Source organism: Rhinolophus ferrumequinum, chromosome 23 (assembly GCF_004115265.2).
Source record: "Rhinolophus ferrumequinum isolate MPI-CBG mRhiFer1 chromosome 23, mRhiFer1_v1.p, whole genome shotgun sequence".
In the NCBI taxonomy this organism is placed as follows: Eukaryota; Metazoa; Chordata; class Mammalia; order Chiroptera; family Rhinolophidae; genus Rhinolophus; species Rhinolophus ferrumequinum.
Window position 1 is genome coordinate 13,085,090 of NC_046306.1, and position 26,860 is coordinate 13,111,949.

The 26,860-nt window shown below is 39.5% G+C and overlaps 1 protein-coding gene across 2 annotated transcripts in view; it reads right to left on the minus strand.

Moving 5' to 3' along the window:
• PKIG (cAMP-dependent protein kinase inhibitor gamma) overlaps positions 1–26,860 on the minus strand; it is a 76,611-nt gene that overhangs the window by 43,052 nt on the left and 6,699 nt on the right. The window contains exon 1 of one of the 2 annotated variants that reach the window (XM_033095173.1): positions 12,676–12,742. The exons of the other annotated variant lie outside the window; for it this stretch is intronic. The gene's annotated coding sequence lies outside the window, so the exon portion shown is untranslated. Of the gene's footprint in view, positions 1–12,675; positions 12,743–26,860 lie in introns of those variants that run through there. 2 annotated transcript variants of the gene reach the window in all.

A 26,860-nucleotide genomic window follows, 5' to 3' on the forward strand; every position in this document is an offset into this window, starting at 1 on the left:
AAAAAATAAAGTTGACTCAGTAAAAAGAATGTACATGCCCTTTGACCCAGTCATTTCACTTCCGAGACTTATCCCCAGAGAAATCATTACAGATGTGTGCAAAGGCTGGATGCAAGGTTGTTCACTTCCGCACTGCCTAGAACAGTGAAAAACTGAAAACAATCCCCAAAATTCATAATTAAGGAGGTGGCTAGATAAGCTTTGGTACATTGATAGAAGGGAATATTATGCAGTCACAGTAAGTGATGCTGTAGAAAAATATCTAATGACATGAAAAAATAGTCTCATTTCAATGGTAAGGTATAAAAGAGAAAATAGTGTTTTGCACAAACAAAAAGAATAGATGAAACTATTACTAACACTGCAGGTAATTTTATTTTCTTCTTTCAGTGGTATTAAAATCTTTCTACGAAGCATTATTTTTGTTAAAAAAAATAGTATTACTTCTATAAAAAGAAAAAAATACTTTAAAAAAAGCTACTGTTAAGTTCCTTTGGGTGATACATACCAAGCGCTACAAATATGTACACATTCTGACTTATAAGTGAGAGAGACATTTATAGCAGTTATTTATAACAGTGAAAAAAATGGAAACAATCAAAATACCAAACACATTGTCTGGCCTTGAAAATGGTGGGGAGAGACACGAGCCACACTCTGGCAGCCAAGCATGGTCTCCAGGGCCCTGCTCCTGCCTTCTTCTCTCCTGCCCTCCTCTGTCCTGGCCTGGCCCAGAAGGTGTGTTGCCTGCCTGTGCCTGGTCCCGGAGGTTGTGGGGTGGGGGGGCACTGGAACCACTCTGACATGTAGAAGGTGCACACGTAAGTGGGAGGAAATGAAGTCTCCAAGCTCTGTGCAAGCACCTCAGCCATCATTCAAGCCACCTGATGACAGAACGATCATGAGAAGCAGAAGGTCAGAGAAAGGAAAAGAAGAAAGGAGGAAAGCAGGTCCCAGGAAGAGAAAAGGAAATAAAACAGGAGAAGAAATAGAAGGACTTTTAGAAAAGCGAGATGGAGATGGAGACAGAGCATGAGGCAGGATCCTGTAAGATGGAGCGGTCTCTGAGTTCTTTAGCCAGAGCCCTCTTTCTCTGACGAGGCAATCACAGAGGACCCCGGAGCTTGCTTCTCCCTTCCCATGTTCCTGGAAGCTGGATGATAATTATACATCCAGTGGATCTTAGTACAGTGACAGATTAGATCAAGAATAAGGCTATCCGCCCATAGAACTAAAGGTAACTTCCAACCAACGTGCACCAACGCCACAATTTGTAACAAACAGAGATGATTTTTTAAAGAGCTGCAAAGAAGCCATTGCGTCCACAGATGAAAATTCTTAGCCAGAAAAAATTCCAGGCCTGAAGCAGAGCCTAGCTGACTTGCAAAAAGATAAAAGGGCCCCCCCTCCCTCTCTCTCAAGCAGGGCAAAGGCTGCTGGCAGGGAGATAAGAAGACTGTAGATACTTCTGTTTCTAAAAGTTTTAAAAAGTCCCAATAAGGAAAACGAAAAGAAAGCTGATATACTTGAAGATAAATGTAAACAAATTAGAAAGAGAACAAAAGCTGGCCTCTTCTGCTACAGGAACTACAGGAAGTTGACGGACAATCTCAGTGTGAATGTAAAAGAAGAAAATCAGATGGGACAGCCAACAGTGAAAAAAATGGAAACAATCAAAACTTCTCCAGCCTGTGATTCCCATGATAAGAGAACCAGGCTCCTACCTTGTAAGAAGGGGAACCACACCAGAAGACTTCAGTCTGGACTGAATCTATTATATGGGATCAAAGAAGAACAAAGCTATACCTGAATTGTGGTCCCTATAATTCTCATGCACTCAACCACTAACTCCACATTTGCAAATATCAGCAGGGATGATTCTGATTTAATTGACTTAACTTACAACTTGCAGGAAAGGGATTATTCCAAGTACTCTTCAGCATCCATTAGTTACTGGTCATATTTTATGTCCATACGTTATGGCGGAGAGCTTACTAGAATTCTAACAATAAAATCTTCTATGAGCTGGGGACTAGAAGGGACACTTAGCAGGGCAAAGGGCAAGAAAAAAAATTACAGAAATAGACCCAATAGGCTCTTCAGACTCTAGCAATCAAGACAGGCTAGCAGCAAAAAAAAAAAAAAAAAAAAAAAATACAGGCTTGCAGTACTGAATGCACTAATAAACACTGGCACTCCAGTTGAAGCTTAAGGGGCTGGAATGTAGCCCGGAGGAAACTTCATATTCTGGGAGCTGCAAGAAGCCCAGAATGAACATCTGAGCACCGACTGCCTATCCTAGTCTCTTAGCTACTCCTACAGACTATCTTAAAGAACTCACACAGCAGGGAACTCCTGTTGCAACTACTCAACTCTGCCCCTAGAGTGTGAAAGCAGCCACAGACACTGAGCAAACATGAACAGGGCTCTATGACAATAAAGCTTTATTTAAAAAGACAAGTGGCGGGCCAGATTTGGCCTTTAGGCCATAGTCTGCCGACCCCTGCATTAGAGGATGGGACTCTGGTAGTCAGTGACATGCAGTGTTAAAAGAGTTTTTTAAATAATCATCTATGGTCATCTGAAGCGAAGTCCATATTGAGAGCAAAGCGACTGTAAACTCAGTAGTTGCTGCTACAGACTAATGAGGAGCATGAGGCATATAAAGAGCATGGTTGGGCTAACTGCATCTAATTGCACTGGAGAGAGACCTTAAAGAAAATGATAAGCTCATGTTATAGGGCTGTTCTGGGGCATAGTTTCTGATGTCCACTATCTGATGCCACTTGTGAAGAAGTGAGTGAGGCAGCCGTGGTGTTTTCTCTAAAACAACTCCCTTAGTGTGGTCAGGCATTTCTCATGGAACACTCTACCTGACTGCTTTATTTCCACCTGTGCAACATTCAAGCCAGGATTTAGTAACTTCCTGGAGATTCTGTAAGCTCTTAAGAAGGTGCAAAAGTAACTGTGGTTTTTGCAATTATTTTTAACCTTTTAAACTGCAATTACTTTTGCACTGACCTAATACCTTTCTGCTTATACTGTATTTCCCCAAAAATAAGACCTAGCCGGACCATCAGCTCTCATACGTCTTTTGGAGCAAAAATTAATGTAAGACCTAGTCTTATATTATATTATAACATCATATAAGACCTGGTCTTACATTAATTTTTGCTCCAAAAGATGTATTAGAGCTGATGGTCCGGCTAGGTCTTATTTTCGGGGCAACACGGTACCAGCAGGAGTGGATTCTGTCCTTTGCTACTATTCTGATGGCCCTTAATAGTTCCCGGCACAGTACATTATGATTACTTGGTATATTTCTGTCCAGATGGAGAATGTATTTTACTGAATTCTGTAGCCCAGCACCTAGCACAATGCCTGGCAAACAGAAGGCACCTAATAGATATGTATAGACGAATAGACAGCTTAGGAAAAACACAAACACATGAAAACTCTTGCTTTATCTAAAATGGTGAGATTTGTCATTTTTAAATGTTTTATTTCCTTAAGTGTCTAAGTCAAAGTTAGTATAATTCCTCCAAGAGCGAGTAGCACAGAAGTACGCACATCAGGGACCACAGTCCTAAGGAGAAAAAATGCTTGCGAAGTCTCTTCATTTCCATTGATAAGTTTGAACTGAGTTTCAAAGGTTTGTACATTTCTGTCCAGAACAATGAATGTGGAATCATGACCAGAAAGGTGTGTTTCCTCCTGGCTCACAACCTGTCTTACAATAAATGGATGGAGAGTTACAGAAAGTTGAAGAAAGATCAGTGGATGAGATGGACGTGGGATCGGGCAAACAAAATCAGGAAGGAGAGGCCTTGGAAACATGATCAGAAAAATAATGTCTATAATTCACTGTAATTCACGCTACATCACAATTTAGAGAGAGCTTATAAGGGACATGAAGCTGTGTCCTTTCATGACATCAGAAAAGAGCAACTTTCACACGGAACAAAAATGAGATCAGAATCACAACATGTCATGAGGCCAATGGCAGTGCAGTAATAGAAAGTTTTGGGAAATGAGAAGGAATATTGAAAAAGGGCTCAGTTTAAAACTGACTTTTTTTCCCCACCTGCTGTGGGGAAGAGGGCGCTTTGACTTCAGGTGCTCACTCCAATTACTTTGAGTGAAAGGAATTCCATCCCCTAAAAGAGGATCAAGACTCTTTACCAGATCCTTCTTCCTCATAGTCAAAATTAATCTCTCCATCTATCTGAAAAGGTGAGGTTAATAAGTAGTCTTACATGTCACACCAAAAATAGTTCCTGGTGGATCTACAACTTTAAATGCAAAAATATCAGGCCATATAAGTACTAGAAAAACACACAGTACAACATTCGATAGCCTTACAATGTGGGAGGGCTTTCCAAGTATGATATAAAACCTAGAAGTCATTAAAGAAAATATTGATAAATTGGACCATGTATAAAAATATTTTGCATGGCAAAAATCATGATCAGCGAAGTAAAAATCAAATGTCAAATATAAAAAAAAATGTACTTCATATCATGCATATTTCCTTAATCTATAAAGAGCTTCTAGAAATTGATAAGACAAAGACCAACAACCCAAGGGGAAAACAAGCTCAGAATATGAACAGAAATTTCATATTCTGGGAATTTACAGAAAATACATTATGGCTCTCAATACATGAAAAGTAGTCAACCTTAGTTGATATTCTATTTACTTCTACCATTGGAAAATATCAAAAAGTCTGACAAGACACTGTTTGGTGTTGGAAAACGGAATCCTCATCCATTGCCAATGTAGTCATACATTGGTATAGCACCATTTGTCAATCAATCAAATAAATTCACACATCCTCTGCCTTGGCAAATTCACATTCAGGCATTTATCATAAAGGTTACATTTACAAGAGTGAAATGTGTATGCACTGAGTGCATTGCAGCAAAAGATCAGAAATTATCTATCTATGAAGAAGGAATAGGTTAAATAAATTAAGGCTCTTCCAAACAACAGAAGCTTCTACAGTCATAATAATTTAGATAGACAATGATAGTTATTTAGTGATACAAAAATATCCAAAATATACATATTTTTAAAGCCTGATGTGGAACAATATGAATAGTATACTACTAAATTTGCTGAAAAAAATAAGAAAAAATAAGAAAAAAATGTGTATTTATTTTTATATTTATGGAATCTCTCTAGTAAGCTGTGTAACAAACTGGACAGTGACAGATGTCTCTAGGGCAGCTGAAGGGTAAGGATGAAAGGAAGATCCCTTCCTTCCTTCCTTCCTTCCTTCCTTCCTTCCTTCCTTCCTTCCTTCCTTCTTTCTTTCCTTCCTTCCTTCCTTCCAATGGATATAGGATCCAATCAAGAACTCCACTTGGAACCTGTTTACTTCTTAATTTTCCTCTAATCTGGAAACAGCACTCCCATATCTTTTAAAGATATCTTTACAGTACTGAGATTTTTTTTCATATTTGCAACATGATCTGTCTCTCCTTTTATTTGGGTATTCTTTATATCTCTCAAAAAAGTTTTATGATTTTTCTCTATTGCGACCTGCTATTTTTGATGCTGTTGTAAAGCATATCTTTTAAAATTTAATTTTCTATTAGTAGGTGGTGCATAGAAATATAATTGGTTAGTATATTGATTTAGTAGCCAGCAAACTTGCACAACTTTTATTAGTTTCAACGATTTATATATAGAATTCTTTTGTAATTTCTATATAAACAATCATGTCAGCTGTAGACAATGTTATTAACTCTTCCTTTGCAAAACTTAAACATTTCATTTTTCTTGCCTCACTGCAACTGCTAGAACTTCCAACAAATGTTGAGTAGACATAATACTAATGGGCAACTCTGAAAATTACCTCAAAGTAAAAATGTACCAGTAAATATAATGTTTGCTGTGAAGTATAATGTACATGTTTTATCGTCACTTTACCAGATGAAGGAAGATCTCGTCTATTCCTAGGTGACTGACTACATATTGACGTTTTAATAAAAAATGGATACTGAATTTTATCATTCGATCATTTTTCTCTTTTAATCTGTTAGCAAATTATACTAAGTGAGTCTTTGGTGTTCAACCCACCTTGCATTTCTAGTACAACCTGCATCATGATCCAGCCTGGCCATGATGTCTTACCCTTTTCATAGACTGTTAGATAAGGCAGGCTGTGTTTTCCAACCATGGCTTCAACGGTACTACCCCATCCCACATACTTTTCTTACAATGTGACCTTGACACTCCCCTTCTTGGGTGGTGCGGTGTATGACCCCTTTCCTGGAATCTGGAGAGACCTTTGCAACTGTCTCAGCCAGGCGAGTATTGTGGAGGTGGCGATATGTGAATTTCAAGACTAGATCATAAAAATGCTAAGCACTTCCAGTTTGCTCTCCCTCTCCACCCTGCACCTGGAACCAGCTGCCATGCTGTGAAGAAGCTCGACTAGTCCATGCAGATAGACCACAAGGAGCGGTCAAATGTAGGTGTTCCGGCTGACAGGAGCGGAGGGTCCACACAACAGGCAGCATCAACTGCAGGACATGCAAAGTGACAATGCCTCCAAATGACTGAGGGTCTCTTTTGAGGCTTCCCAGATGGGGGCCCAGACAACACGGAGCAGAGACAAGCCACCCCCACTGTGCGCCATCCATATTCTCCACCCACAGAACCTTTGGGATAATAAAGTGGCTGTTTTAAGCCACAACCATTTTTGGTTAGTTTCTTACATCACAGTAATAAGTAAAATATGGGATTAGCTTTGCTAATATTTAGTTTAGGCTTTTTCATACCCATGAATAAAATGGCCTGTGAATATTCCTTTCTTATAATCTCACTGTCAGGGTTTTTTTGTTTTTGGTTTTGTTTGTTTTTTTCCATCACCTCGTTTTCTATTCTCAGGAAGGGTTTGTGTAATATTAATTCTATCCCTCTTATATGCTTAACTTTCTTGTGAAGCCATCTAGGCCTCGAGTTTTGTTTGTGTGAAGATTTTTAATTGCTGATTCAATTTTTATTAATAGCTGTATTACTAATAAATGTATCCATTCAGCTAAATTTTTAAAATTTTGGCATAAAGTTGTTCACTATGTTATGTTGTTAATGATTCTATGATCCCCTTTCACTCTTGATAGACTATCTGTGACATCACTGAAAGTAAAACTCCCACTATCCCTATCATTAACTTGTGAATTTTGTAGCATTTAATGGTATTACCTATTCAAACAAATACGACAAATTTTAAAAGCTAAGAAGTAGAGTGATGAAAGGATCCAATATTGAGGAAAACATGAACATGAAAAGGAGGAAAGAAAAGTGAAGTTGATTTACCTTTCAACATTTCATAGAATGTCAACTGAGATAGCTTGGGTAGTGATGAACATGTCAGTTTACTAATAGAAAAATATAATTAGCTAATCAAAACCTTCTGTTCATATACTTATTCTTTGGTAAATGTTGAATCTATACTCCAGCCACTTGAACATGGTTTTCCACCTAGTTTGATACTTTGTAGCTTTTGTGGAGTATTTGGTTATAAATAACTTTGTATCTTATCAAAGAAAGCCAGTTGGTTCTGCAGATGGGACTGTACACTGGTGCTAAATTCTAAGGATGAACTGCTAAATTCTAAGGATGAATTGGCAATATTCATCAAATTTTAACCCTACATACCCTTTGATACAGTACAGTCTTTTGCTAGAAATTGATTCCACAGATATACTTACAAAAATTCACAGACACGTAAAATGATTTTCTTTGCAACAGTAGTTTTTGCTAGTGAAAAACTGAATGTGACAACTTGAATATGCACCAAGGGGCAGCTAGTAAATACACTGTGGTACATTTATACAACAGAATACCACGGCAATAGAAATTCATCAGTTTTGTAAGCTGTCCAGCATCCAAGCGCCTGATCCTAGTTGGGGGTAGTCCCACTGGGACTCTGAACCTTGAGGGGCAGAAAGACAAAGAGACTTTGGGATTTATTCCTCACAGTGGTCTAGGGCACTAACAGCTACATACTGGCCTGGCTGCTTCAGCTGAAAGATGCTCGCTGAACCTATTACTTCATGGTTCCCGAGGCCTGCCTTGGTCCGGACCGTTTTCTAAACTTTGTCTTACGTACTTCCAGTACATTCCCTGTGTCTGTTACTCCCACAAAAGATTTTAACTGATGAAGTGGTTTAAAAGAATAAAATGGATCTATGTGAACACGAGTGGCAGCACATACTGTACAATATGATCTCATTTATATAATTTTAAAGCAACCATTAGAGCTAATATTTCTGCTTAGATAGATACAATTTCTGGAAGAATTATGTAGGAAATTGTTTATAATGGTTACTTCTATGAAATGAGAAGGAAGGTTTGGGGGAAGAGGGAGAGGAAATTTTACTTATTGTGTACTTTTCTAAAAATTTATTTTTATTTTTAAAAAGTTTATTTTAAACAAGGAAACAAAAGCCAGGTAAGATGGATTGTTCTGAAGCTGAGACACACTGAAATGTCTAGGAGCTTGTTCCTACCGAGGGCCTTTCAAAGCCAAAGCCAATCATCATTAGATGACAGGTGGTAAGAAATGATTGAAATATTTGAAGTGTAGGGGAACACCGGCAAAGTAGTATTTAGATATGCCTTTGGTAGAAGGAGCTCTATCAGAAGGATGGATTAAGGTACAGAGAGGCTGGAAAGAGGCAGACCGATTAGACTTGAAAAAATGTGAGTTCAGACTAGAGAGTTGGCAGTAGCAATGGAATAGAAAGGAATAATGCAAAAGACAACATGATTTTTGAATCTCACACAATTATGTTTCTCAAATAGTTACTGTCTACTAGTGAGTGGCCAGCATAGTGCAAAAGATATCTGAACTTTACCAAAATCAATCAACCAAACAAATCATATAGTCTACTTAAGTCTCAGTTCTCTTACCTGTAAAATGGAAAGAAAAAATACCTAATTCACAGGATTGTTATAAGGATTAAAGGGAACTATGTATATAAAATATACTAAGTCTTCCAAAAATGTTAACTACTGCTATTATTACTACTATTACAATGATGAAGATGACAATGAAAATAGTAATTAAAAAGTAATATCCAAGAAGTCTCTTTCAGAAACATACCTACTTGTGGAATGGGGTGTCATGTATTCATTCTGCTGTATTAAAATATTGTAGTCATTTAAAGACTGAAAATTTTGTCCCTAATGACTTGTGGCCTTACAAGGGTCCCTTGCAGAAAGCTGGTCAACTCTGAAAAAATAGAGAAGTGCCAAACCTCTCTGCTATGCCAAGGCTCCCTCCCGAGTTCTCTTTCAGTCTCAGATATGGAAAAGTCTTGGGAATCCAAAGTACGTAGTATCATGTTTGCTGGCTACACTCCACCATAGTTCAAGGCCAAGGTATAAGGTATAACTTCTTTTAAACATTTTATGTTCCAGAAAGGTTGGGAAATTGACTGGTAAAATAATATAAAGAAATGAAAGGGGCAAGTCAGTTTCAGCAAGTATAGATTACTCTAAATACACTGAAAATCCCAATAAAAGCATTTATTTATATCTGATCCTAACAGGGTAGGTAAGATTCACAGCTCCCTCCTTAATTTTAATGAAGCACTCATATTACAAGATATATGCAACCCTCAGAGTTCGTTTTGGAATCGCAAACAATCCTGAAAGGCTTGAAGAAAAACAAGCTTAGCCAGACTAGAGACTTTTATTCCACTATCATAAAAAATAATGAGTGGGGCCTTTTGAAAAGTAAGGCATTTCTAAACACTTGGCAGAAAGGAAACCATGTGCAGTGGACTTAAAACTACACTTTTGGTGTGACTGCACATACCGATTTGAGAAAATTGGTAAAAAAAAAAAAAATCAATAAATATCTCTCAAATCTATACTCTGCTGTCAATGAAAAAAAGTTATACTTGGAATCCAAAGTTAGTGCAGATCTTTAGGAACTTACTACTATTTTTAGCCAAAAGGTATAATTATGACTAATATTTAACTTTTGGTTGTCACGTATGGGGGATGAGGTATTTACCAACTGAAATATATGTGCCAAACTTTTTTTTTTAACTTGGACATTCAGCTAAATGACAACATAAAAAAGAATTATTTTAGGCAATAAACAATTTAGTTAACAGTAATCCATCCGCAATAAACTTTATAATTAGAGAAGGTCTCTAATAGTCCTTCCAACTCTTGGGTTCCATGAGTTGGATTTCATCATGCAAAAAATATTTTCTTATTTAAAAAAAAACAAAAACACAAAACTACCTGGGAGTGACATCAGCAAAATGGTGGACAAGGAGTGTTCTACTGTCTTCTCCCCAAAAAACAATCACCCAATTTTGACAATCACCCATGAATAAGAGTACATATGTGGAAGTTTAGCAGAGAACTTTCAGCACACTGTTGGGGCAAAAAAAAAAAAATAAAAATCTGAGATTAGACTCATTGAAGAGGGTAAGAGGAACAATTTCACTTTACCTGAGTCATCCCTTCCCCAAGGTGGCACATTTTAGAGCCAAGAGGGACCTTCTCAGCCTGCGATCTCTCCCACAGTGAAAAGTAAGGGTGTGTGTACCAGTGCGCACCTGATTTCCACAGCTGTGCAAGACACGTCAAAGAGGCCCATTTCTTTCTCACCCAAACCAGAATATAATCCAGCAATCCCACTTCTGGGTATGTATCCAAAGGAAAAGAAACCAGTATCTCAAAGAGATTCTGCACCCCCACGTTCATTGCAGTATTATTCACAATAGACAATATATGGAAACAACCTAAATGGATGTCAATGGATGAACAGGCTAAAGACGGTGTGTGTGTGTGTGTGTGTGTGTGTGTGTGTATGTGTGTACGTATACACACACACACACACACACACACACACACAATGGAATATTATTCAGCTATGAGAAAGAAGTAAATCCTGTCATTTGACACAACATGGATTAATCCAGAGGACATTATACTAAATGAGCAAGCCAGACAGAGAAAGACAAATACTCTATGATCTCACTTACATGTGAAATCTAAAAAAAAAAAAAAGGTGAACTCATAGAAACAGAGAGTAGAATGGTGGTTACCAGAGGCCTGAGAGCAGGGGAGCTGGGGAGCTCCTGGTTAAAGGGTACAAGGCTTCGGGTATAACAGGACTAAGCTCTAGGGTCCTAATGCACAACTTGGTGACAATCGTTAATAATACTGAGTGATGTACTTGAAATTTGTTCGAGTAAACCTTAAACATTCTCACCACACACACACACAAAGGTACCTATTTGAGGTAATGGGTATGCTTATTAACCTGCGGTAATCATTTCACAAAGGATACATATGTCAAATCATCAGGTTGTATACTTTAAGTATACATAATTTTCATTGTTAATTATGCCTCAATAAAGCTGAAAAAATTAAAATAATTTTAACTATGAGGAACAATAAACAAAATAATCTACATACACATACCCAAAACAGGTGGGCACATGAAGATGAAAGACATACTTTCAAAATTTGAGGATTCTTTTCAGATGAAATCTCAAGTATTACTAAAAAACGGGGGGTGAGCTTAGACCATCTGGGCCTGAAGTACTCTGTAAATTACCCAAAACTCACAGGATGGTATCTATGAATTGAGACACAGAAAGATATAAGGCAGTTTGGATACTTGGAAAGATTTAGGTTAAGACAATGTGTATAAAAACATTTATAAATATAAATCTGCTGAGATTGGGGAACTTTGGAGAAACAAACAGACAAATCTGGTGAGAAACAAACTTCTTATAAACACATTCCCGAGTGTTTTGTCAGTAAACTTTAAAAACACTATTCCTTGTTTTATAAAAGGAAAACAAGGGAGGTGGAGAATAGATCTAAATTTCCAAATACATTTTTATGTTTGCTTACTTGTTAAAAACAACACAACAAACCATTTCCTAATTATAGATACTGAGGATAATTCTATCCACAAAAATCTTCTCTTTCTTAAAGAATAACAACAAAAATAGCACAGTAACGCATTAAATGATTTCTGGCGCCATGTCAAAAATCCAGATATTGAAAGAGAACACTTAAATTACATAAGCTTCAAATTGTAACAGTATTTTAATACTCTACTCTTAGAAAAGGAAAATGCCACATGTACTGTAGGTAACAAAAATAAATCAATAAGATGATTCTTTTCCTGTTTGCTTTCGGGAGGCTTTTGTTCAAAATGCAGGTGGCCTGGGAGTCTTTCCAGGAAGACCTTGACAAACCAGTCTTCTGTGTTCTATGTAGATACTTCTGATCCTACAAAGCATTTAGGGGTCTGTCCTCTGCTAAAAACATCTTAGGAAAAACGGAGACCCTTGTCCCTTTCCAAACTGGGCCCCACACCGCCCACCTGCAAACAGCCACCTATTCCAGTCCTGTCCTACGGGTGCCCCCCCCACACCAGGGGCTCCTAAACTCGCCATTAGCACCAAGTCTGGGCCCAGCTCAAAACCCATCCCTCCCACTGTTCTTAGTATCAGGTTAAAAGTCCATACTTATCGTGGGATGTTGGTTACATGGGTGTATGCACTTATGAGCATTTATTTCATGTAAAATTTATCTCACTTAAAAAACATTTTTTTTTTTTTTAATACACTGACCTACAATGCTCTACAGATCTGGCCCCTCCAGCTTCTCCAAATTTACCTTGTGCCAAACTTCCGCCTCACTCGACTGTCCTTTGGTCACCCTGGAGCCTATTTCACTTCCTCCAGAGGCGAGCTCTTTCCCAGGCCTTCTTCACACACGTGGCTCTTTCTGCCTGGACTGTCCTCAGCCACCCGGGCCCCACCCCTTCCTTCTAACTGACTTCTCTGCATCCAGCCAGTCTCAGCTTGGCTGCCTGGTCCTCCGAGAAGGCTCCCTCCCTCCCTTCATCCTCCTGCACAGGCGCGTGCTCCCATACTCCGGCCAAGGTGCTTCTCCACTCCCACGGCATCCTCTACTCCCATCACCACAGCATTTAATTACTACACGATGCATCAGATTATAAGGTCCACGACAGCAGGCGCCACCTCTGTCGCTCCCTGGTGCAGCCCCAGCATCTGGCAAATCACAGACGACCAGCGGATATTCATTTAATGAATGTCGAATGAAGGCATGAGGGTATTGGTCATCTGACCCCTAACCTTCCTTCCCCATTTTGCTGTCTCTAACGTGCTGCCCGAATTCTGTGGCTGTCATCTCAGCTCCGACAGTTACAGCGTCATGGCTCTGGCCCTAATTCTGCTCAGGTTTCTCATCTCAGGAGAACCTAGAACCTTCTTCTAGGTTCAACTGGAATTAGGGTAAGGTGACAACACGTGTTTCGTCCGTTAACGTGGACATTTCAGGTACTTGTCTAATCTCTCCGCCAAAAGAATTGGTTTGTCTAGACAGGTTTTACATGAGACGTTCGGCTCCACAGCATTGGTCATTCTAGACACTCCAGGGCAGCCCAGACTCCAGCTTTTCCCGAGATGGAATTAATGAAATGACAGCGTCAAGCTTTCAATTTTGGAAAGTAAAAAAAAAAAAAGGAACCAGACTGAATTTCCTAAAAATTCTCCCTTGCAAGGTTGTTAAGAGGGGTGGGAGGGAAAATGAGAAGGATGAGTCAGTGTGAGTCAGCATTAACAGCTCTGCTTCTGGTAAACAGTTTGCTCTTTTACAGATAGGATTAGGATTACTCGACTCCCACTACTAAAAATACACAAATAACAGGTGGTATACATTATATAAGTCGTTCCAAAACTTGGGTCCCTCTACAAACAGAGCAGTTCGTCAGAGATGGGCTATACCTTCCCCAAGGCCCGTTTCTTCTTGGAGAAACCCTAAGGCTCAGTGAGCATTTCCTTTAAGACAATTAAGATCCTACGTACTCCTACTGCTCCCTCAAGTGACCGAAAGGAATGAGTGAATGAGCACCTACTATGTGCCAATAACTGTGCCTGGCACTTCATATAATTCATCTTTAAACATACAACAATCCTGTAAGGTTGGTATTATCGTCAACGTTTCATAGCTAAGGAACCTGAAGCTCAGAGGTTAAGCGACTTACTCAAGGTTACATGGTGGTAGCACGATTTGAACTCAGATCTGACTTGTAAGTGCTTGTTTCCCGGTATCTCCAACTCAGTTCAGAACAATGTATGAATTACCGCGAGAGCAAGGCAAGGTACAGGTACTGCAGGGGACACAAGGGAACAAGAGGCCACTCCAATGACCAAGAAAGCAAAGTTAGAGGAAAAGGGGATTACTAGGAGACACTCCTTTCTCTATTTCCAGAATCTTGAACAAGGCCTGGGAAGTTGTTATTGAAATACATGTGGAAGATAAAGGAAAACCCACTATCAAATGCAACACAAGGCGGTCTGTTGTTGGTGTCATGAGAAAATGTGCCGGGGGAGGTTAGATTCTATCTTGACGTAGAGCTCCAAGGAAGAGCCATGAACAACATGGCAGTTGAGATACGCTTGGCAAATGGACTTTGACCCACCACAGTGAAAAATAAAGGGATGAGTGGAGTACAGGGGGCAGTACAGTTGGGATAAATCCTTCAGCACCTCCAGCCAAACAGGAAGAAATAATGGTGGGAAAGGAAATTGTGTGGGCCATGAACCTACTTCAAGTCCCTTTATAGGGAAAAGCACAAAGAATTGCAAATATTGCAGCACAAGAACTGCAAATATTCAGACCAATACATGAGGAAACACACTTAATGGTTAAATAAATCAAGAATTGTCAAATAGCCTTTCTGGAACAACGTGGTGATGGTAGTGGGGGTTATAACTGAGTAAATGAAACGTATGAGGTCTGACAATTAAGATCGTGAACTTGTTGCAACAATGTTGCTAAGCTTTTTTTTAATATCATATTCATTATGAATTTGTATCAGCTGGACAAAGAGTTAACCAAGTTTACTATTTGGAAGTACTGAAAAGGCTGCATGAAAAAGTTAGACAACCTGAACTTTTCACCAACAATTCATGGCTCTTGCATCACGACAATGCACCAGTTCACACAGCACTGTCTGTGAGGGAGTTTTCAGCCAGTAAACAAATAACTGTATTGGAACACCCTCCCTACTCACCTTATCTGGCCCCCAATGACTTCTTTCTTTACTCAAAGAGAAAGGAAATATTGAAAGGAAGACCTTTTGATGACATTCAGGACATCAAGGGTAATAGGACGACAGCTGTGATGGCCATTCCAGAAAAAGAGTTCCAAAATTGCTTTGAAGGGTGGACTAGGCGCTGGTATCAGTGCGTAGCTTCCCAAGGGGAGGACTTCTAAGGTGACCAGAGTGATATTCAGCAATGAGGTATGTAGCACTTTTTCTAGGACGAGTTCGTGAACCTAATTGTCTGACCTCGTATGTAGTTATATAACAAAAGGACCAGTACAGGGCAGTCCTACCACTGTGATTACTGCCACACTGAATCATTATAGTATGGGTTCTATGAGTGCACATTTTCTTTGAATTTAACCTACAGCTCCTTCATTGGGGGATGAGTTAGGTCAAGGACTCTCAACAGGCACAGTCTGTTGGCAGGGAGAGCATTTCTGGTTGTCCCGGGATTTGATTGCCTCCTCGATCAAATGGGTATTTAGTAGGTGGGAATCAGGATGTTAAACGTCCTGCAAATTGTGAGGCAGTCTTACAGGAAGCAAAATTGCCCTCACCCTCCCTGACTCTCAAATATCAAGATATTCACGTAAGTGAAAAACCTGTTTATAATTACCTGAGCCTAGAACTTAACTCCTTTTTACATGTAACAAAGTACTTTTTTGCATGTTTTAGAGGCAAATGTATTTTCCAAGAATGCATGGAAAATGAAAGATGTAAATACCATGTAAAAGGAAGACGATGCTGTTTTGTATTTAACGATAAATTATCATGTCGGTTAACATATTTTCAAATAGTTCTGAAAACTGAAACACACACACGTAAATAAAGCATAAGCAGCAAAATGTTAACACTTTGATCTAGGTGTCTGATACAGATGCTTATTGTACTTTCTTTTTTTTCTGTATGTTTGAAATTTTTCATAATGAAAAGCTGGTGGAAAAGCCATCTGGCCCTCATTAAGTGAGAGATCATAGTAGAGGCTAAAAGCACAGACTCTGGAGCTCTGTGACCTTAGGCAGGTTACTTTCCCACCCTGTGCCTCAATTTCCCCATCTGCAACATGAAGATAATAATAGTACCTACTTCACAGAGCTGTTACAAGGATTAAATAATTTAACACATGGAAGCTGCTTAGAACACAGCTTGGCACAGGTAGGCACTACTGCAGGCATAGCTATTATCATTATACCTCAGTAAACAGTCCCCCATCCATACACCTGCCCATCTCTCCATCCTGAGTTATCTGTACGAGCAGAAAGATTGGAAGTTCTTGACCAAGAGTCGTTTTCACACGATTTCCTTCCAATCAGATCCTTTCCCTCTCTTCCCCTTCTTGAATCGCCTCCAGGCTAGATAAATCCTACTTAGCCTGACACTCTAGAGCATTTTTTTCCCCTCAGATACCTCCTGATCTTACTCTCTTCCCATCCCACCCAAACGCCTTTGCTCCTTCCTCTCTAATTGTTTTTTTTTAATTTATTGGGGTGACAATTGTTAGTAAAATTACATAGATTTCAGGTGTACAATTCTGTATTACATAATCTATAAATCCCATTGTGTGTTCACCACCCAGAGTCCGTTCTCCTTCCGTCACCATATATTTGATCCCCCTTACCCTCTGGTAACCACTAAACTATTGTCTGTGTCTATCTTCCTCTCTAATTTTTACCTATCCTTCAGGACACCAGCCACGCACCAGCTCTTTTGTGAGCCTTGTCAGACTCAGCCGTCACACGGCTGTCCTCAAAGACACTTAGCATAAGACTGCCTTGAAGCATAAATCACTTTTTGATGCATAGCTCTCTCTCTAAACATACAGCACTTTAAACTCCTTGAGGACAGGGGTCTTCCTTTGTGATATATTTTCTTAAGCTTCTCACAGCCCCTTGAAGGCCCACTATGAAAGCTTCCTTGCATCTGACCCCTTGCCCTTATTTTTAATAATTCCTCAGATAAACACCTGATCCAAAGGCTTTGCCCCAAACAGAACCCTTCACTTGACGGTATCTTTTGTGCTACGTAAAGCACAGGGTGGACCCACAGAATTCTGAGCTGCCTGTGCCGCACATCCAGAGGCCAGGGCACGCCGACGTACCGTACGGTCTGGGTGTTTTACCGGGTGCCTCCTCCTGAACCTACCCAGAGCCCAGCATGAGCTGTGTGTCTTCCTTTCCCTCCCAGCAAACCTACCTTCTGCCTGAATTCCTGTTGGAAGGACCCATGTAATTCATGGGTGACATGCTGAAGGTGACAGGACCGGAGTCCTGTTCCTGAGGTGATCGCCAACAGAAAGGGATACACATGGGAGCAAAGAAAGGAAAAGGAAAGCATCATTCTGGAGTGGGAGTTGGTCCCAGCACCAGAGCAGAATCCCAGTGAGCTAAGCTGTTGACAGCGTAGAACCTCCCAGTACCTCCCTCTGTCCTTACTTTACACAGCCTGATTACTTCCCTAGTCTGAAACTGTACCCACCCTCCCTTTCAGTGCCTATCCGCCAGCACCATGGTTCTCTCTGTTCCCTGAGCAGGGTTCACTCAACTCCATTTTGGAGCCTTTGTGCCTGTGGCTTCAAGTCATGGTTCTACTACTTACTAGCTGTGTGACCACAGGGAGGTTTCTCAGTCAGTTTGCAGCTCAGTTTCCTCATCCATAAAGTTCAGTCATGTGGGAAATATTTATCAATATGTCCTGTTCTGGGCTCTGGAGATAAAGTAATGAATAGAATAGACAAGACTTTCACTCTCTTTAGCTCACCTTCTACTGGACAAAGGGCAATTAAACAAGTAAATAATTTCAGACAGTAGCAAGTTCTATGAAGAAAATGAAACAGAGTAATGGGCTAGGCGGATCAAAGTGGGAAGAGCAGACCACATGACAGTGGGCAGAGAAGGCTGCCTTGAGGAGGTGACATTTGAGCTAAGATCTATTATTAAGGGAAACTGGGTAAAGGGTACATGGGATCTCTCTCCATTGTTTTTTACAACTGCATAGGAACCGGCAATTGTCTCAGAAAGTTGAAAAAAAAATCACCCCGGCTGACATGTGGAGATCAATAGACATACATACATATGCAATATGTAATATGCACAGATACATAAAGTCTTTCTTCACTTTAATTATCTATGTTCTTCCACCCAGTATTTCCAAAACATTATCATTTCAACACAATCAATATAAAAATTAACAACATATTCTTTATCTCTGTATGAAGTGTTTCAAACCCAATGTGTACAACACATCTCAAAGCACACGCTCCACATTTCAGGTGCTCCACACGCAGCTGATGGATGGCTGCCATGCTGGACCGCACAGCTCTACCTTTAACCAGGACCCTCATTTCTCTTGGTACTCACTCCTCACGCCCCAGTTTTACTGAGATATAATCGACACATAACATTGTACGTATTAGTCGTAGGTGTACAATCCTAAATCTTGTAGTGGAACAAGAAGGGAATTGGGGAGATCTGCGAAGAGGTTGCTGCTGTCCTCAGATGGCTGGCTCACAGGTAGCATCACAGAGCAGGGTGTGTTCCGTTGCTATGGCAATGTAAGCGGATGGACTGGGTGTGGACAGGAACTCGTGACCAAGGAAGACAGTTTTTAGTTGAAGCAACTGGGTATTTAAATCATATCTACCTAACAGAGCTTCTGTAAGAATTAAGTGGGCTCATATATGTAAAATACCCAACACAATGCTAAACACATACCGTAGTAAATGCTCGATATTATACTGAAATGAAAGAAAAAAAAAATTGACCCTAAAGTTCCAGCACATTCAAAAAAAAAGAGAACGATCCACATCTGATACTGGATAAAACCCTCCAAGTCGTTCAGAAGTTAAAACCATTTCTATGTTTGTCCTTGCTGCTGTGCTGTGTCTCTTGAAGGCAGCATATGGTTGGGTTTTGGGTTTTCATCCAATCTGCTACTCTGTGCCTTTTTATTGGTGAGTTCAGTTCATTTACATATAGGGTGATTACTGATCTATGAGGGTTTCCTATAGCCATTTTATTAACATCTTTTGTTTTCTGGGAGCTCAGTGTCTCCATCGTTTGTCTTTGTGTTTCTGTTATTTTAGTTTGGTAGTGTTCTATGATTTTTTCCTCTGCACCCACCTTCAATGCGTGTTTCAATGTGTGGATCTCTCAGACGTGTTTGTGTGTTGTGTGGGAATCCTTTGTTGAATTATAGCTGTTCAACTTGTAACCTCAAAAGGAGAGATCAAGGGGGAACCCTCACGCCACCATGTTTCTGATGTCACCTAAAACTATTTCCAAATTTCATTTTTCAATGATTACAAGGAAAAGGAAGGAGTACATTTAGGTCCCTTTTCCAATTTCGTTTTTTCTCAGAGACATAAATATGTATCACAGAGAAGTAAAGGATTCCCATAATTATAAAAATCCAAAGTTTTTCCTATCAACTCTCTCAATTTAGAAGTTTAAATTGGATTTAAATTAAGATTTAAATTAGAAGTAGCATATCTTCTAACACAACATTGGCTGGATGACTACTAGAAATGATTTGTGCTGGATCCTTTGAAAAGAAATATTAACAAAATATATTGGAATCCCAGGAAAACAAATCAAGAGACTGTGCAATAAAACATTGAAATGGAACAGTCTATGGGAAATAAAGCTCAGAGTTCATATGTCACTGGGGACAAGTAGTTGCATTAGGATATTGCTCTTTCTGAAATAAAACTGCATTTTGTATTTATTTGTTTTTGTCATTTGAGGGTAGAGAACAGGGGTTTAGTTTGTTTGAATGAAGACGTTTATAAAAGCACAAGATGCTATAAATCACAAAATGGTAAGAAGGTCAAATTTTTACTAACAGAAACAACAAAAACCAAACTTTTAAAAAGTCAAACCTAATTGCAAGTGGTCATTTGAAAGAGAAAATCTTCCTGAGAATTTAATTTAGGGCACTGCCTCTCTGACCTGGATTTACATAACTCTCATACCCAGGAGACACGACAGCTGATTGTCCTGTCCAAACAAACACTACAGAAATTTATTCTAACCATCACTGATATTCCATTTCTCTTCCCACAGTATCTACTAATTCTTATCTCAGACAGATATGTGTGTGTGTGTGGTTTGGATGAATGTTCTGCATCATTTGAATTCTTTGCAGTACTGAGGAGACAGCAAAGTGTTTAAAACTTAGTCTTCATTTAAAAAAAAGAAAACTGATTTTTTTGGGGGGAGGATTCTGGCTTTGGGAAAGCTATTTTAATTAGGAGTTAAGCAAAGTGTTGTAAGAAAAATATAGACAAACGAAGACACTGTTTATATTTCAAAGATGGTGATACAGATTCTGCTGTAAAATTTTTCCAAAACTAATCCCGGGCAAACAGTTCCTTAGGAAAACTATTTTTATCCCTTTATCAACTTGGTTGATAAGTATTTCATTTCCAGTGCATATATGGACAAGCTATATAAAGCAAAATTATTTCTATGCTTTAGAAACAAACATTTTGCAAATGGAAACAAAGTTTATTGTGCTATAATGTTTATTTGCTAGGCTGACAGATAACTCTGGGGCCCATTAATACACAGTTTCAGAATGAGAGTCCATACAAGGAATAGGCTTGACTCCCCAAAACTCCAGAAGCACGGTCCCTCCAGAGGAAAACACCGCTCTGGAAAACTGTGATTACTGCTACTTAATCCAGAACACATTTACATGCATTATTTCATTGCCTTGTGTGGTGTATAAGATGCTATTATCATTCCCATTTTTTCAGATGAAGAAATTACAGCTCGGAAAGGTTGATGTCCAAGGTCACTAAGTTAGTAAGTTCCATTGCTATCAGACTCAGCTCCCTCAAGCTATGCCTTAGTGACAGTAATGGCAGCAGCAATGACAGCACTTGTATGCTGAGTGTTGTTCTTTGCAATTCATATGTCAACTCACGCAACCTTGACAAGAACCCTACGTGGTAAATAGATAGGTTTGTCTTTGGGCCACCAACTTCCCCTTTCTCTACCCTGGCCCACCATGCATCCCTGCTTCTCGCCCCACAAATTAAACATCAGCACCCCAAAGTCCTCATGTTCTATCTCATCCCAAATCAAATTGGGCTCTAAAATGCTGATAATTGTTGAAGCTGGAGGATGGGTAATGGAGGTTTCTGTATACTGTTCTCTCTATCTTTGTTTATGTTTGAAAATTACTTGATAAACATTTAACATTTTTTGCTCTAACATGGAATCTGACCTACTGAAGAGGCTAGAAGATACACTAACAGTGAATTTCAAGGAAGTATTAGGTTGGTGCAAAAGTAATTGCGGTTTAAAAGGTTAAAGAATTGCAAAAAAAAACGCTATCACTTTTGCACCAACCTAATATTATGGGAAATGGCTATATTATAAGAAAAGTCACATCATTCACTCATTCCACAAACATAAATTGAGTGCCCATTATGTTAGAATAAATCAAGGTCCAATGAAGGATTCCTGTCCTCAACAAGCTAAGAGTTTAGTGCCAGACACAAAAGAAATGCAGAAATAATTATAGGGAAGGACTATTGAGAAATGCTATAAAAAGAAAAGTTCAAACATAGAACTATGTGACTTGGTAAAAGAGTCACATCTGGACAAATTCCATTACACGGAACTCTTTGGGACAGTCCAAACTTTTTGGTGTAGTAAACCCTAAACATTATCTCAACTCAACAAGTGGCCCACAAGAAAAAATGGAGATAGACCCAAAATCAAAATTAGGGCTGGAATGCCTACACGCCCTCTTATATGGTATGATAATGGTTTCCAGACTGAAATCCAGGTCTCCTGATCAAGAGGGCAGGATTCCTCTGAAGTCCTAGGATCAAAACATACTTATTGGAGAAGATTTAGCTGGATAGAAAAATCACCAAAACACCACTGATAACACTAAAAACTTAGAAACAATGTAAATGTCCAACAATAGGGTTTGATGATATTCATTTCAATCCATACACAGCAATTGGAAAAGAAACAAAGAAGTGCTCTCCGTGATATGATAAGGACTAATAACGGTAGAATTCATCAAAAACAAACAACCAAAAAAAAAAAAGAAAAGAAAAGAAAACAGCTGGTTAAAGAGAGGATTCATTAAAAATGCACATTCATTTGTCAACTACTTGGTAATAAACGAAGGCTTTTTCTTGAGAATACGTTCTAGCAATTCAAGTTCCAGCAGGAACCACACCTCTGATGCTTGTTTATGAGTTCCAGCTTTTCCTGGAAAGCCACTTTGCAAAATGAAGTCTGAAGGCAAAATTCTACATTTCGATGAATTTTTGTCCTCTGTCTTTGCAGAGGTCTCTTCCACTGTAATCTCACAAGCACTTTCTGGGCATTTATCTTTACCAGGTCTTTCAAACGCATTCAACTTATGTTTTCCAAAAACAATGTCTTTTTTTTTCCTTTTTGTCCTCATATTTCATTAGTTAACACTTAGTTGCGCTGTAATTCAGTAACAAGTAAAACTGGCATAAACAGGTTTGGGAACAAACTCACCTGACTTGCTGACATGAGTGACAGGACCATCATCAAGCGCACACTTACAATGTCTGGAATATGGGCCAGGCACTGTTCTAAGCGCGCGACATATCTTAAGTCCTTTAATCCTCAGAGACTAGGTACCACTGTGGCCATCATGTTACAAATAAGGAAACTGAGGCACAGTGAAGTAACTTGCCCGAGGTCACACGACTAGTAAATGGCAGAGAGAATTCTAACTCAGGGAGTCTGGTTCCACGTTGGTGACTTGAATCACTACCCTGAAACTCCCTAAAACCAAAGGAGTGAGAGATGCAGTGTCTTCAAGAGAAGCTCCTGCGATGATGTAAATGCTCCACGTCTGAAAGGGCTGCCCCATCCAGTCACCACGAGTCACCCTGTGACCGCCGAGGTGAAGACACTGGATTTTAAATTTAAACAGCCACACGTGGCCCTTGGCTATCGGGCTGGACAACATGACAAGAGTTGTTTACTAGCCGAGAACGCTCAGGGCTGTGGGAATTAAACACTAAGTTGTATAGCGAGAATGAAGAGGATCTGTTCATCGAGCATTCGTTACATGGAGACTGGTTAAGAAGCTTGTACTGTGTATGAACTGACACGAGGAGATACTTACCATGTGGTTAAATGGAAAATATAAATTATACGACACTACAGAAAACCTAATCTCATTCGTGTTTGATTGAAAAGTCATGAATGCAAAGATAGTAAACATACAGAAAACTGTGGTTTCCTCCAAGGGGAGGGTACAGTAGACACTGCTGGCTACACACCGCCAGGCTGACAGCCACTTGCCTTCTCTTCCACAGCAACAGAATCCCTCAGTTGGTGGGAACAGCGAAGACACTACATTCACCGGCCTCCCTCACAGATAAGAACCGACAATGTGTTGTCAACTGAATGTGTTTGTGGGGCTTCCAGGACACTTTCAAGGGTACGCTTTGCCCTCCCCTTTCACACTGCTTCCTGCCTCATGGAAGGACTGTGTGGCTGGAGAACCAGAAGCCCACTTGTGGCCACAGGTGACCACGAGAGTGTCAGCCCCGTGGTAAGGATGGTGAAGCAGAAAGAACGATCTACACTGTTTGATGGCATCGGGGAACGGCCATCCCAGCACAGACTCCTTACTTGGGACTTAATGTTTTTTAAAAGAAAAATAACCTGTAGTATTGAAAAGCACTCTTATCAGCAGCCACCACAATTCCTAGCTGACCCCTCTGCTCAGCGTCCATGCCTCCCAGTCACAGAAAAACATCCTTCCTAAGGGAAACACAATTTTGTCCCTGATTGGCCTAAAGATCATTTCACATTCCCATCCCCCACCCTTGTCCCCCGTAAATGACTTGTTCAAAGAACAGGCCTGAGCCAGTAAGGTACGGCATTGGCCTGGTGACAGGATTTGGCTCTGGAACGGGCACATGACCCAATTCAAGCCAATGAGATTCTACGATTAGTATTCTGGGGGCTTAAAATTCTCACTCTGAGGAGAACAGAGGAAGAGAGACTCTTTCTATTCCTTGGGTCGGTGCCACACTTGGATCTAGGGCCCAGAACTGCTATAGGTATCTTGTTGCTGGTCTAAAAATAAAGACAACACCCTGGGGGGGGAACAACCAAGGGAATCTTAGGGAAAGAAGCCTGAGACAGTGGCTTAAGTTAATCGTGAAGTTTGTCCTACCTCTGCAACAAGTATACATTACAGGAGCCAAGAAATAGCCACAAGACAAAGAGATCACCTTAGAGGCAACGGGATAGGTGTTAAGAGTTATTCAAATATTGTGAGAAAGGCAAATAAATCGGGTCTTCCCTGTGGGCATGCAAAGTTAGGCACTGGTTCTTCAAAACATTTCTGAGCCTTTTTCATACAGGTCTGGTCAGTTATTACACAGTAAGTTCCCCAAGACTGAGTTACTTTAGAAGAGCTTTTCATATAGGCTTTTACAAAAAGAAGGTTACTGAATAAGTGCACATGTTTCAAAAGCCTTATAATAATCACAACAGTTAACACTTACCCATTAAGTACTTACTACCTGCTAGGCCTTGTGCTGAGCTCTTTACCTCATGCAGTCCTCACAAGACACAAGGAACTCTCACTACATCCATTTTACAAATCAGGAAACACTGAAGCTTAGAAAGCAAAGTAACGTATGCATGAAAGTAGAAAATGCCTGGGCCGAGATTTGAACTCATGGCAAAGGGCTCCAGTGCCTCTATCCATGGCTTTGTACTGCCTCCTCAGGATACATAAAGACACATCTATGATTCTCTGAGGCTGCACTGTTTTACTTTTGTTGCTTTTCTCTTTTTGTTGTTTTTGTTTTTTATTTTGTTTTGTTTTTGCACTAATTTTAAACATTCTGTTCTCTTGACCCTCTGAGTATGCTATATTCATCTAACCACAAGTCCTAATTTTTTGGCTTGTAAATATGGTCACCACATTTACTATGGACCACATATAACACGCAAATATCACCAAGAACCACTGAGTGTTGGGCGGCCGGATGGCTCAGTTGGTTAGAGCGTGAGCTCTCAACAACAAGGTTGCTGGTTCAATTCCCACATGGGATAGTGGGCTGTGCCCCCTGCAACTAAAGATTGAAAATGGCAAGTGCACTTGGAGCTGAGCTGCGCCCTCCACAACCAGACTGAAGGACAACGACTTGGAGCTGATGGGCCCTGGAGAAACACACTGTTCCCCAATATTCCACAATAAAATTAAAAAAAAAAAAAAAAGAACCATTGTGTGTTAAACCTATGTACACAAGACAGCAATATAATTACATGTTTAACATGTTGAAAATTAGGATTAGACCATCAACTTTTCTAAGCTTCCTTTTGGTAAGCAGAAGTACACAGTAGGTAGGCTTGTGGAATTGGGAATGGCAGAAAAAAAGATAACTCACATTTATTAAGCCCCTTCTAGTGGCCAAGTTTTGTAATGGTTAATTCTAAAAGGCCTTCAGGAGACATTTTTACAGAGAAGGGAACTGAGACTAAAAGACCTTCCCCAAGGTCACCCTGATCTGCCTGAAACTCAAGTTCTTGTTCTTCCCACTATATGACTCTGCATTCCTATGAATTCTAGAACTTACCAAATATTGGCTAAAAGAGAACAATGACTCTGAGGCCATAGGAAAAGCTATGCCATTTTGTTAGCCTCCCTGGAAATACATTTTAATTACATTTCAGTTACTTTTAACCATGGCGCCTTCAGCTTTAATAGATTATCCATAAGAAAATAATCTAACATGAAAAGATATAATGTCTCAGGTTCTAATTTAAAGACCACAAGGAAAGAGGTACTATGTTTCAGATAAACTAATTTAAAATAATACACATACTTATTTTCTTAGATACTAAAAGTACAATCAGTAAGTAGTAGAATGCTAAGCTTTGCTACAAATATTCAAATGGAAACACAGTCTAGTCTTGTAAGTACACTGGCTATGGAGAATCACTGAAAAAACCACTACCCAAATCTGCCTCATGTACTAAATATTATCATAATTGTTTACGAAAACTCAGAGACTATATTTTTAAATGATGTTATGTATATAATACTGTCATTCTCCAGGCAGCTGAGATGCCCAAATAGAGAATGCTATAGCACAGAATTTAGGTTTTGTTATTACTTTCATAAAAATAAAAATTAAAAACAAGAAAAGGCTTTATGTACAAAACACTTCGCAGTTTCTCTGTTCACAAGGTAGCGACCATCTACCTGTACATCTCCCACAAATCCTACCACTTTCAGACCCACCCCAACTAGGTGCTGATTTCTCTCTAACACCTTGTACCTATTCGTGGTCTCAAACCAAAGGAGACTGCTGATCATTTTTTCAATAAAAAAGGCAAGCCACCAGTCCATATAGAAGCAAAGGCAGCAGCTGAAAAATGAAACTGAGCAGGACTTGGGGTAGCAGGAGTCTTAACTATTCAACCTTGGAGAACATATTTAAGAAATAATAAGAGCAGCTAATATTTACTGAATGGTTCTTATAGCCAGGCACTGTGTGTTAAATATTTTAACTACATACTCAATCCTTACAACTCTATGCAGTAGGTACTATTATTAAGAAACTTACTCAACATCATACGTTTATTCAAAATATTTCCAGGATATAGTAAAGCTTTGAAATTTGGCTCCCCCACTTACTGGCTGATTCTGAGCAACTTTACACTCTCTGAATCGGTTTCCATAGCTTTAAAA